The sequence below is a fragment of the Leuresthes tenuis genome, unplaced genomic scaffold (genome assembly GCF_036924035.1).
Source record: "Leuresthes tenuis unplaced genomic scaffold, fLeuTen1.0.hap1 SCAF_20, whole genome shotgun sequence".
NCBI lineage: Eukaryota > Metazoa > Chordata > Actinopteri > Atheriniformes > Atherinopsidae > Leuresthes > Leuresthes tenuis.
The window spans coordinates 7,456,242-7,469,443 of record NW_027325374.1 but is presented as its reverse complement, the minus strand read 5'-3'; the positions used below and the strand labels follow the sequence as shown (position 1 = coordinate 7,469,443).

The window sequence follows — 13,202 nt, the reverse complement described above, 5'->3', positions numbered from 1 at the left end:
TACAGTGTTACAATGTGCATTTTTTGTATTCTTGAGCCTTTAAAGTGTTTATTCCCTGCTGCAATAGATATCTGTAAGACTTTTTATGAGATTTTTTTTGACAATGTCTGTTTTCATCTGAAAATAAAATCTGAACTTCGCCTGACAACCTGTTAAACTAAATCAGTCATCAGAATTTGATCGAATGGGCACACTGTGCGCCAGATTTTTATCTTCCGTCATGCAACACAATTGTTTCTCATGTTCATCCTCAGGTGGCAGAAGTGGCACAAATCCTGGACTTCCTCTCCACTCAGACAGCTCTGCCGATTGTAGGCATCAGTGGTGGCTCTGCAGTTGTCATACCATACAAGGTACTGTCAATATAATAAGTCAGTTATTTCCATGCTTTCTCATCAGCACCATGGAGCTTGACTTGGGTCTTGACTAGTCTGCCTTCTTGCCACCCTGGTAAACAAGCTTTACAGCTGAAATAACATTAGTCACATGAACTGAGCACAGGAAAAAAGGATTTTTGTGTAATGTAAACAGGAACTTACAATGTAAACCCTGTCAGCAGCAGCACTCACTCTTCATAACCTCCTGTCTTTTGCACTGACATCATTCAGCTTAAAACAACTTAAGTAGGTCAGAGCTGTGAAACCTACTTTGGCAAGCAACTTGCTACATGCAAATATTTGGATATGAGTAATACAGATGGGTGAATTATCTGTGATGACTGAAGCCTTCGACCCTCATTAGCTCGTTTAATCCCTGGCTGAGAAGAGTCTGAGTTGTTGGAGGGGGGGACTATGCAAGCTGAGGCGAGTTTTATGGGTGATCTGCGCTTCAATCAATCATTCTGATGCACGAGAAGATCAGCAGGTTTCGGCTATTATTTAGCATGTATCGCACTGATGAATGGGGATGCAGAGTAGTGAGCTTTGTAGTTAGGTTGTAAAGAAGAGATTGGTGACACTAGATGGATTCTTAATCTTTACTATTTCTCCACTTTTGAGTTGGAAAATGTCTCCATCCCCTCTTCCTCTCCCACTCCTCACTTTCCGCTTGCCTGCCCTTCCTTCCTTTAATTGCTGAACTGCAGTCTTCAGCACCTTGTATTTATAGAACCAACTCTCACACAGAACAGACATGTGAATAAACACTGCACACACAGACACACACACCAACTGGAAGCTTTTCCACACCTATCCACCACAAGAGGAATCCAGACTGAGCTGAAGTGTAGCTGTGTGGCAGCAAGTCGTGAATTTTACCCCCAGGCTACAGTTTGTAAACCGTGTTGTATTTATCAACTTCCTGTTAATCAAAAGGTATCTGCAGATGTCACATCATAGATGGGTATTAAACAGGAGGAGTTGTAGCTGCAGGAGGGTGATTGATTTGCTATATACTGATGGCAAAGCGGGAACGGCAGAGTGAGTGAGTGAGAAGCAGAGAGAAGAGAAAGATCCTTCGATGAAGCTCAGCTGACAGCTGCCTGAAGGCAGCGTTTTACTGTCGCGCAGATAAGTCTCCCTTCTCTTTCGTGTGAGTGAAATAGTCATTATTGTTCCCCAATGTCTGTCTTTTCCTCTCTATTTTAATTTATTTCCTTTTTTCTACCCTGTCCACTTCTTGTCTTGTTTAATTTCCCAATCCTTTTCAAGTTTCCCTTTAGATTAACTGTCCCTTCAGTTCATATTTTCCCTTTATCCCCTCCACTTTTTGATACATTTGGATCTGTTAAGGCTAATGACTACAGGTAAGCCAGAGGCCTGTGCACCTTCAAGCTCTCTTGGAGCTCAAGGATGCCATTAAACTATTAATTAGAGCCTTCAGGAGGATGAAGCTCCTCCACTGAGCAAGGCATTTGCCCAAAACTCCAAACTAATTCATCTTTTTATTTTCTGTCTATTCCTTGGAAAATCTCCAAATATGTATTGCTGCTTTACAGAGATGTTTTTTTGATGCTCGTCTCAGGCAGTCTTTGGCTCTAAATTATTTTAGTTCAGGTTTGTCAGTGATAGACAATCACTGGTTTGTAATTTACAGAACCCATCAAGACCTCTTCAGATTATTTATCATCTCTGCCTGACAGCGGCAGCAGGACACACGGATTATCGTAGCGAGTGGCCACTTTTCTGAGTTCAAAGTGTTGAGTGATGGTTCTCTATATAGTACAAAGAGTTGTGCATTCTCCTCTGTGGTCTGTATGTTGACAGCATCACTCAGCCCTGCTTCACATGCCCCTTTTCTCTGTCTTATATACTCTTTTGTTGTTAACAAGGAGAAAAAAGCTTCTCAGAGGTGTCTGGCACAATGGGACAGGTGGATTGGACGGAGTAAGATGTATGCATGAGCGCATGCTTCTCTAAGGGGATAAAAGAGCTCAATACCATTTAATTATCAATAGCCTGATGATGAAGAATATCTTTGATGGTGGTTTAAAAAGAAGCGGCAGCCGCCCGGGCCCCCTATTTATGGTTCCTGTCTCAGTGATCTCTCTCTATGGCAAACAAGGAAGGAGGGAATGAGACAAAGATGAAAAGATTGAGGGGAGGAGAGGAAGTGTGTCTTTTGTCAGACGGCACATGCATCAAGCAAAAGCGAAGAAGAGGAAATGAGAAAGTGTGAGGAACGGCTGAGAAAAGGCATAAAAACTGTTCAATGGGAGCAGCAAGTGAAGAAGAAAAAATATTGCAACTCGTCTCTCTGAGAAGTTGGAAATCAGAGCTTGAGTGTCTTTCCTTTTTGTGTGCTCCTGGCTGTCATTGCAGTTTGCCTGGTGATCATTAGAGGGTGCTGCTTCCAGATGTTGGGTCATGGGAGTAGTGTTTGAGCAGGTGGGAGATAAAGGGGAGAAGAGGATGGGAGGCGGGATGACACCGCCAACAAGGCTGCAGGGGGAAAGAACCAGAAACTTTAATATCAACAGCAAAACTTTAATTTATTTGGTAAAACATTCCACTGTTTGATAAATGAACACTTTAATTTTGATAGCAATGATTACGATGGCTGCAGTGTCTGTCTTGCAAATCTAAATATTTAATGGTTTTTCTTTGTTAGAGCAACCAGAAGTCTGACACTTTCTCAACACCCAATAATAAACATATGCTTGAGAGTGTTTGGAGGAAAATGAGTTTTTCAGATGTGAGACTTATCCCATAACTTGTTTTGGACATATCTGGAACACATATACATGATAAATGCTAGTCTGTGCAAATATGTATATTTTTAAACATAAACCAACTAATCTGAAATGGCTCGTTTGACTAACTCAGCATAGTGACTGACATAATAGTGACTCAGCATTTTCATACATTCCCTCAACATACAGGTTATACTTGTTATTTTATTTGTCCGAGGCTCTGTATCTACTCAACAGCGTCAAGAAATGATCAATCATTTATAATAATTAGTAGGATTCATATGTCCAGCAGTAAGTTGGCCCGTCCCACCAGAAAACTCAAATTTCTCATAAAGACCACCAGGCCTTATCCAAGTTTTTGAATTAAAGTCAACATGACATAATCATTTCCAGTCATTTAATTCATGGATACATCTAGATTAGCTTTGCACACTTCATAACTCCAACTGATTCTTAAGTGGTTCAGAATGAGGTAGAGCTTTCTCTTTGGGGAAGCCTCCTCCTAAGAATGAGAGGATGTGGAACAACTATGTATCGGTTTTTCTGATGTTTTCCTGGGCTTTTATCTCCTAGTACTGTAACGTCACATTGAGCAACAACTCTAAATCAACCAAATCTTGTCTTTTGGTTTTACCATTGCACAAACTATTGTTTAAGGTCTGAAGTTTTTGGAAAAAGGAGAATCAGCTTACTAGGCAAGCTCAGAGGTTTTTATTTTTATTTTTTAGACATGTCATTAATGTAGACTAATGTAGATGTGTTCTCGCCACCTATTGGCCCAGCATGATTATTTCAGGGTTTGTGTGAATCTTATGTGTCCATGTCAGGACTTTGCTGTTTTTTCAAATGAGAGTAAAAATACCAGTTTGAAACAATATCTGGAGTGTTGTACTCAAGGCCTGAAGCTTCTGTTTTATGCTCAGTTTGTGTTTGCTTCATTTCCTGTTTTATTTAGTGAGAGTTGGTATTCCATGTGTTTCGCATCTGGGTTTCATTGCTGAACTGCCTCATCTGCATCTTGTCAGTGATTATTCTCCTGTGTAAATATAGTCCTTGGTTTCTATTCCTATTTGCAAGCTCCCTGACATCGTTATCAGTCCTCATGTGGGTCTTTTGTTTGTCTGTGTTGAGAGTTGTTAGACCTGTTAGTTACTTATCCACCTGCTCTTCCTCTTTTGCATTTGGGTCCATATCACATTTTCACATCATTACAGAAGATGGCCTTAGCATACTGTAAGTAATATATAAGGTGGAGGGAATTTCTAAATTGAAAGCTAAACAAAGATTTACAACGAAGACATACCAACTGGCTCTGCTGGTAGTGGTTCAGTGATCTGATTGGTTGAAGTTTACCGTGACTTTTTCCAATGAACTGTCAAGTACTTATTCTGAAAACTTTCCAAGGATGACTTTCCAGATGGTTTTGGGTAACAACCCATCTGGTTAGTATCTAAGCTAGTATGTAGGCCATTACAGAACTGTACAGATGAAAATCTTGTTCTTATTAACATTTCTTGTGAAGAATCTTTGTTTGGGGTGATTTACAGTAGAAACTTCTAAAGTTAGCTCTGAACACTTGTACCTATGTGATGATATGTGGTACAAGTCTGTATCTTCTGAGCATGATTCTTTTAAAAGGTGCTGTTGAAATTAATAGGCCTGATCAAATAATCTGTTCAGTTGTAGTGACTAAGGTTACATTTTTACATCATTAGGTTTTCGGTTGATTGAATCGGAAGCTATACTTTGCAAATGACCCCACTCCAGTAATTCTTGCATATTAAATATTTGATATTAAATGCTGAAAGCATGTCTTGTCTTTCATGTTTCTTAATGACTGCTGTCCAGTTTATATAAGTGGTGTCATTGGTTGGCCTGTAAATATATCATAAATTAACAAACAAACATTTGAACTACCATGAGCTCAGAGGATGCCCCCAAAGTGTCACTACCGGACATGCAAAGTTTCCCAAAATGGAAAGTGCTGGCTAAGACTTCCAGAATATAGTTTATTTAATTTGTGTATTTCAAGGCCTAAAAAATATTTATTTTTTTCCTAACCTTACCAAAGCACTTTTAGTGTGTAATGAAATAGTACAGTGTGAAAGCATAGGACCAGAAATCAAAACAAGGATCAAGAATAGAAGTGAAAACCAGCAGTGGAAAGGTGGAATCAAACACGAGTCCCTTATTCAGGAGAAGGAAGTCTATCCCCCTCTGCCTGGGCCTCTGACCACCAAAGAATCTAAACAGGGTTCTGCAACTGTGCTGCGATTGCACTTCACAAACATGTGTTATTGCATTTTTCTGCCACTTGGGGGAAACTTAGAAATATGTGGAACATTTTGAGATATTAGCGCTGTAGCTTTGGTCAGCTGTGGGTAAAAAAAACAACAAAAAAACAAACTGTAAATGTGCTGTTTAAGAGGGCTTTGTGTTGTGAAAGGAAACACTTGAGAATTACTCCAAAGCAAAAAAAAATTGATAAGAGTTTGTAGGGGTGGCACTTTAGATGATTATGATTATTATGATTTATATTTCAGGGCATGACAACACAACCTCTTTAGTTGTTTTCACAAGAGGAATTATTGGGTGTGATGGAATGAAAAAAATAGATAAATGTGGAAGTGTAAAAATACTGAAGATTGTTCAGTGCAGGTATAGTTAGACTACACAGTAAGGATTTTGGAGAACAGCAGGTAAGTCTGTCTGTATGTCTGTCTGTCTAAAAATCCCTCTTTCTCTGAGCTTTGAGATGGACATGGACAGAGACAAAGGTGCTACCATAAACAAGACAATACACGGTCTGCGTTACATGTTGATGACCTAGCACTGTAAGATTATTTTTAGTTTTCTTCATGCTTATGTTTGCTTTTGTCACAGGTCCCTTTGTGTGAGAAAGCGATGCTAAAAACGTATCCTGTGCGTTGAAAACTGATGTGACATCTTTACTCAGTGTCAGTGTGTGGGGAGTTAGGAATGAGTGTTGTTGGCCATACAGCTTTTACCTTCAGGAGCTCCCTGAGCCTGTTAACATTTATGTGTCCATTTCCAAAGGGTCCCCTTAAGTCTTAATGGATTAGGGCCTAAAATGTTTTGATCAAGTCTCAATCTTTACCAGGATCTGCTCTTTTTAGGGGATATTAGAAATACTTCAGAATATGTCAATAGTAGCAACACATTGTACAAGGAAGCTTAGATCGACTGCAGGTTCAAGATGGACTTCAGAGACAATGACTGCAAAAGGAATTTAGAGGATTTGGTGCACTTGCTTAAATGACTGGTTCTACCTTTCTCAGGACAGTCTGTATTGTTAAAAAATCTAGTTGCTGATTAAAAAAACAAAAGACAATCTGTTTTAAATCTTTGGAGGTGAAACCTCCAGACAATTCTTGTCCTCCCAGTCATTTAAAACCATGACACCTTTTAAAATAATCTCAACATTATATATGATCATTGAGCTTTACTCACGGTATAAATGTTTTTTTGTGGGATTAAGGAGCATAGTTATTTTTGTGAGACCATTATAGTTTGCTCTTTGTATAATGAGCACTTAGTAAGAGATGGTTTTATTCCTGCTTTGGAACATTTGATTTCAGTCCCAAACATCAAATAGTGAGTGATCATGGCTGTAGGTGATGATAAAGTCTGGTATAAACTAAGCTGACAGCTTAATGTGCATGCAAGCAAACGGGTACTAAAGTGCCTTTTAAGTTAGCACTTGATGGATTTTTGAGGTAAGGAAACTACTGAGCTTGAGTATTTGAGCATATAAAGATAATATATTAGAATTTGAGGCTGCCATTGGAAGATTATCTTTCAGCAGTTAAATTCAGAGAACTGGCTACATTGTAAGGTCATACTCTGTGATATTCCACTGAAGGGATGAGATGAGCCAGACGACTCTCTCTGGATCACAGTGTCCGTTTCTTTTTTGGGGTTTGTTTCTGTGGCCGGAATGACCTGCTTTTTCCGTTTGTTCTTCTGTACATGTGTCTCTTGCCTCTAACCCTTCATTTCTGTCTCTCTCTTGGCCTCATGATCCAGAAATCAGAAGCTCCATAAACAGGTCATGAGAAGCCCAGAGCCATTCCATAGTTTTCCCTTTGGAAAGTAGAGCCTATATGTTTATGGTCAGGTCACCTCCAAGCTTGACAGCAGGAGCCCAATAATTTCAATGAGGATTAATTTCAGGTCAGTCAGACTGGGGATATTATAGCAATGAGAGTACTGTGAGAATTAGATAATTGCATGGTGCAGGCGTTGACTGGGGCCACAAAGGCAGGTTTCTACCTCTGCTAACATAATGAGGACATAAACGTCACAGTATCTGTTACAACAAACTGCGGTGCCTATGCTTTAAGGCTCAGCTTACTTTTCTTAAAACCTTCCAGCTATTTGTGGCTAACCATGCAAATAGTTATGATTTAATGCTCCAACAGTTTTAGATTGAATTCTTTAAGAGTTCTACAACCAGCCTTAACACAACAGTCTTTTTAACCAAAAAGGAGTCTCATTCTGGGTCTAGCTAAAAAAATACAGTTATATGTGAATACAGTAATATGTACATGTGAGATTTCATAAAATATATTTGAAAACAAATTAAATCAGTATTCTTGCACATGGTTCTCTCAACAAGTCCAAAGTTATCTGACGTCACTGTCTTTGAATTGAGTCGTTATACATAGTATAGAGTCTTAGTCACCTGCTAACAAAACACACGGCTGATCCAGCGACCCCCACTCCCTCTAAGGCAAACCATGCTGAGTAGTTTGCAACCTATTCGAAATTTGTAATAGATTGTTGCAAGAATAAATATAATATCCATCTTTATAAAGCAAGCATATTTGTCTGTTCATATGTTGACAAGAGTATTAAAAGATATCCCTCCAGAACATATATAAAAAGTGTTATTATTTTCCAATCATTCATGAGCTAACTTTGGAGAATCATGTGATTAGTCACAGTTAAATACTTTAATCAACTGACAGCCCTATTAAGAATAACTGCATTTGAGTGTACACTTAATGAAATTAAAAGAAGGTATCTTTCCTCATTAAACAGAAGTTTCTAAGTTAAGACATTTAATCTGATGGCCCCCTCCTGCTTTTATAATACATTGTGCATGAGTAGTATTTCAGTGTTGAAGCAGGTTGACACTGCTGGTGTTACGAAAATAGGAGTTTGTAAACTATGACCATCAGTTTCAGAGTGTTTTTGTCCATGAGTTAACGTTACAACTTGACATAATGTAGTTAACACGCATGGTTATTTCTAGTACCTTTTGCATTTAGTATGTTTGAACTTGCACGTTTGAACTTTACAAGAGAATATAACATTTCATCTACATGTAAGATGTTTTAGTGTCAGTATGGTTGACCAACGGCAGTCTTTCCACTGAGGGGAGGTACAGCACAAAGCTCCCACCGTGGGAGGAGAGGAGTACGTGTGCAGCCACCATGTCCACTGCCTTCTTGTCACATTACCATACGCTCCTGCAGTAAGACTGCTAATTACGCCTATGTGTGACAGCCGCACTGCTAAGGTGATGGGAACAAGATGGCCGGGAGAAGGAGGCTGAGAAAAGGGGAGGGTGAACTCTGTCTCTGTGCGGGTGTTACTCTGAGATTTAAACATGGAAAAGAAGGTCACTTTGTAGTCATTCAAAACAGAGAAGAAAGTGAAGGTCCTCCAGTATGCTTGATTTTGACTTTAATTAGGTTGTGATAAACTCTGACTGGACCAAGGGGTTGTTCGCATTAACAGTTTGTTTAATAGCTCAGACGCAACTAATTGGATTTTAATAGCCATTCAGATGATGTGCCCCAGCACTTCTGACATTTCAGCTAAGGTGCGGCACTACAGTCAAACAGGACTGCCAATCCTGAGCCATTTTTTATTCATTCAGCAACAGCCTGACGTGGCTGGTCATTTGTTTTTGTTTTTTCAGTTATTTTGGTGCCTAGCCCAGTCAGTGGTCTGGTGGTGCTTCAGCTCCGGATGTGAGACTCAAACAAGCTGAGACAGAGATAAAACTGGTAAAATTGAGCAAGAGAGAGCCTAGCTGTGATATTCTTGTGGTAGTCCTCGGGCTACAGAGCTCTCTTGGGCTTTGCAGAGGCTCTGAACTGTGGGAGAGGGAAGATCAACAGAAGGGAGAGATGACAGGTAGTCACCTCTGAGACAAGAACAGACTAAAAAGATCTGAGATCTGGCCCCAAGTGGCACTTGATGGTTTAACTCTATCTGTTCTCTGTCTTTTTTCCTTTCTGCCTTTTTCTCCAATGCGTGATTTCTCACACAGATGTGTATGCCATTGTATTTTAGGATTCCAAGCCATGATGCTGTGTTTAGTTTGTATATGAGGACTTTTTACACATGAAAAATTAGATTGTCTTACTCAACACCCTCTTACACCAGCTGTCTGTTGTCAATTCAAATTCAGATTATTATTACATACTTGAGTCAAAGCCCTGAATGCTCTTTCACTTTTTTACATCACAGGTATACTTCTACTCTGCAGCACCATTAGGCTGCTTAGATGTCCAAACTCTATAAACTATGGCGGAAAATAAAAAAAGAATAGATCATTCAGATTGAGACAGTTTCAGTTAAATAGACAATCTGCTCTAGAAGGTTTACATTTGAATGCAGCCAATGATTTTTTGTCTTCGCTTTGCTTGTAGTTACAGGAGAAATCAAATAAAACTGAATCAACATATTTTTTCTCATCATCAATATAAATATAAATAGGAAACATGGGTCTCATGGGTGATTTATTCATGTAGGAGGAACAGACCAATTATTGCATTCAAAGAATGTGCGATCTCTAGTGAGAGAAACCCCATACAAACTGTAAAAATGGCCTCCATGAAGGTGGCAGTTGATTTATTAAAAGAAGTGATGTTATTGCTTGAATCCAACTAGGAAGTGATTAATGTAAAGACCGACTGAACATAGGCAAAGTCAGAAATAAAAAAGCAATTATTACAAGTTGGTCTTGAGCACATGCAGTAAATGCATCAATGATTGAAAGCATTGTGCATATCCTGTTTATTTGGAACAAATATTATTCTATTTAATAAAAGAATCACTAAACTATGAATTATATACTTGTCATTTAGTCGTAAAGTGAGTGTGCAGCGTATCAAACTCACCAAATTGCATCACAGTCTGTATGTTCATATCCACATCTGTCTTGTAAAATGCTTTGATACTAGATCAATAAAAGTCAAAGGACAATGAAATCTTTTAATAATATAATATTTAGGGGCAAGTTTTTAATAGCTTTTCTGTTGCAAAGAACAGTTGCATTTCACAAAATGAGATGGAAATTTTCTCAAATGCTTCAAGAATACACCTGAAGCACATTCATTAAAAATATATATACAATACTACATCATCTGATCAGATCTTGATCATTGTGTGTTGATAAAGTAGCAGAGATATATTAAACATTCGCATAGTCAGCATTGTTTTTCTGTTATCTTTTCTTCTTGCTTTGGCTGCAGCAGCTGTGTTGCTTTTTAACCTGCTAGAAATGTGTAAATGTGATTGATTAACTGATTCAAAGTCTGCCTGTTCACATGAACACAGACATACCTGTAGTCAGAAATCCTGGGTTCACTTGCTGAGGTGATGATCAGTGTTGTTGTACCACTTTCGAAGATCTCTGTTGTTAGGATCAGCCAGATCAGCTACCGATTTCTGATAGCTATGTTGGTCCCCAGCACACGAGAGAGCACTTTCACAATGAAGACTAAAAAGTATTCAAATTACTGCACTTTCTGGGCTCTAAACACTTTTATCTATTATACATTTTGCACAATATATTACTGCCACACATCCCTAAGTACATTTTCTGGGCTGCAAAAATGTTACATCTGCATTTCCTTCATTTTCATTTTCAATTTCAAAATACTTCTGAAACATAGCAAAATTAGTCAAACTTGACTTTATTTCAAACATTCAGGCGGCACTTTAACTTTGAACATTAAACATCGTTTTGGTGTTTTGTTTTTAATATAATTAATGCATTTAGACAATATCTATGACTAACTTTGAGAACAAGGCTGTTGAAACAACACATGACCCACATTTTTTTTTAGAAAAAAGTTCACTTCTGTCCAAATCTGTCCTAGTTTTGTGAAAACTGTCCAGATCTAATTTGATCTGCAAATCACTGAATTATTGCTCTGTGTAAACCTGTTGCTCTTGCCTTAAATTATTAATCTTAAACCAGATTAAGTGTCTTTAAGCTTAATGTTTTGACTATTTTGGGATATTAATTTAGCCTGAAACTAAAGCAGAGCATCATTGATCTTTATGTGTAAGTTCTGTCACACTCCCACATAGTCCAATATTGCTCCTCCTCTTGCTCTTGTTGCCTACTTTCTCTAAAAGCTAGCTGAATGAGTTCAACAACCTCTTTGCCGTCAGCACACTGTGAGTGGGAACGCAATAATATGAAAACTCCCACAGCCACGTACAGCACTGGACCACCCCTTCTGACAGAAAGAGAGCAGCAGGACTGAGTGTTTGCTCTTCAGAGACACTTGTACCAGATTGTGGCTGAAAATGGAGAATCAAAGCTTTGTTGTTAAATGAAACCATCAATAAAGGTGCACAATGTAATATTCATTCTCATGGCAACAGTTCCTTATACAACACATTCACCCATATTTGTATCTTTATTGCTGTGGGGTTCATATGTATGTTTGACAGATGTGTAATATCAATAACTCAAGTGTGATGAGGTTACTGGTTATATGTTTGCTATCACACTTGTGAAGAAGTAGTGAATCTAGTAAAATTATAAACTTTCTAGTGAAGCTCTTAAAGACATTATTGATCAAGATCAAGGCATGATTGTTTTTTTTTCTTTTAGTCTCTTCCTCAGAATTTGGACACATGACTTTTAAAGTTGATAGTTTTAAAAGGTGATATCCTTACACTGTCTTTGTGTTTTCACAGTAATAACAATGTTGAAGTGTGCAGTTGAAATGGGAGGAGTAAACATTTAACCTTTGGTTTCTTTAATATAGAGCACTTATGGCAACAGAGGTGGGATATATATATATATATAATGGCATGGCCATGCATTACTAAGTCGTGGGTTATTAATCCTCAGGATCGAGATAATTAAGTATTGTTCGCACGTCATTAAGACTTGGGATTCAATCATCAAGTTGTGGCCACAAAATTAATCTAAGATTGTACAACATGAAACTTGAAAAATATCTTGTGTGCGTATATGTTTATAAACAGATACAACTGGATATCATCAACATAAATTCTATGTGAGATGTCGCTAAATTAGCTAATAATCTGTCCTACAATCAAATGGAGTTAATAAAGCAGAACATACCAGGCCAGTAGTCTCTGACAGGATCTGATTTATATGAACACTGAACATCCTGCCAGAAAGATAAGAAGTGAACTATTCTAGAACATCAACTGAAATCCCCACCAAATCTTGAATCCTATTAAGATGCTGTGATCAACAGTGTTAAAGTCCAGCAAAACCAGAACTATGAACTTTCTAGAGTCTGCAATCATCATAATGTTAGTTGCAGTAGAGCAGTTTCAGTAGAGCAAAAAAATAAAAAATAAATTCAGACTGATATCTATCATAATCAGGTTTTCTCTAGAAAAGAAATAACTTTTTTCCAAAATCTTCAAAATGAAAGTGGTTTGGATATGGTGTAGTTCTGTGGCTGAGAGGGATCAAAACTGTGTTTCTTGTATTTGGTTAAACAATAGCTTCTTTATAAAAAAAAGAAAAAACCTGGGTACAGATTTAGCTAAAAGGTATGGATATGAGATGAGATTAAATCATATTCATTTATGCTCACCAAATATTGGGGGATCAACAAAATTAGCATGTTTCCATTCAATACAAGTAATGGCCTCAACTTAATTGTCTTGTTCCCACCCATTAATATTCAGTGGCAATAAATTAGTAACGCATGGACACGCAGTAATATTTTTCACACAGATGTCACCAAAGGGGCTCCTTCTGTTGTGACAGGTTCCAGACTTTGATGTATGTTATGTGGTTTTTATTCTCGAG

General features: G+C 38.1%; 1 protein-coding gene across 1 annotated transcript in view; it reads left to right on the top strand.

Annotated features, from left to right (window-relative positions):
• Positions 1 to 273: 273 nt before the first annotated feature.
• LOC140278159 (glutamate receptor ionotropic, NMDA 2C-like) overlaps positions 274 to 13,202 on the top strand; it is a 47,950-nt gene continuing 35,021 nt past the window's right edge. Inside the window, exon 1 of the mRNA XM_072373096.1 lies at positions 274 to 353. The gene's annotated coding sequence lies outside the window, so the exon portion shown is untranslated. The remainder of the gene's footprint in view (positions 354 to 13,202) is intronic.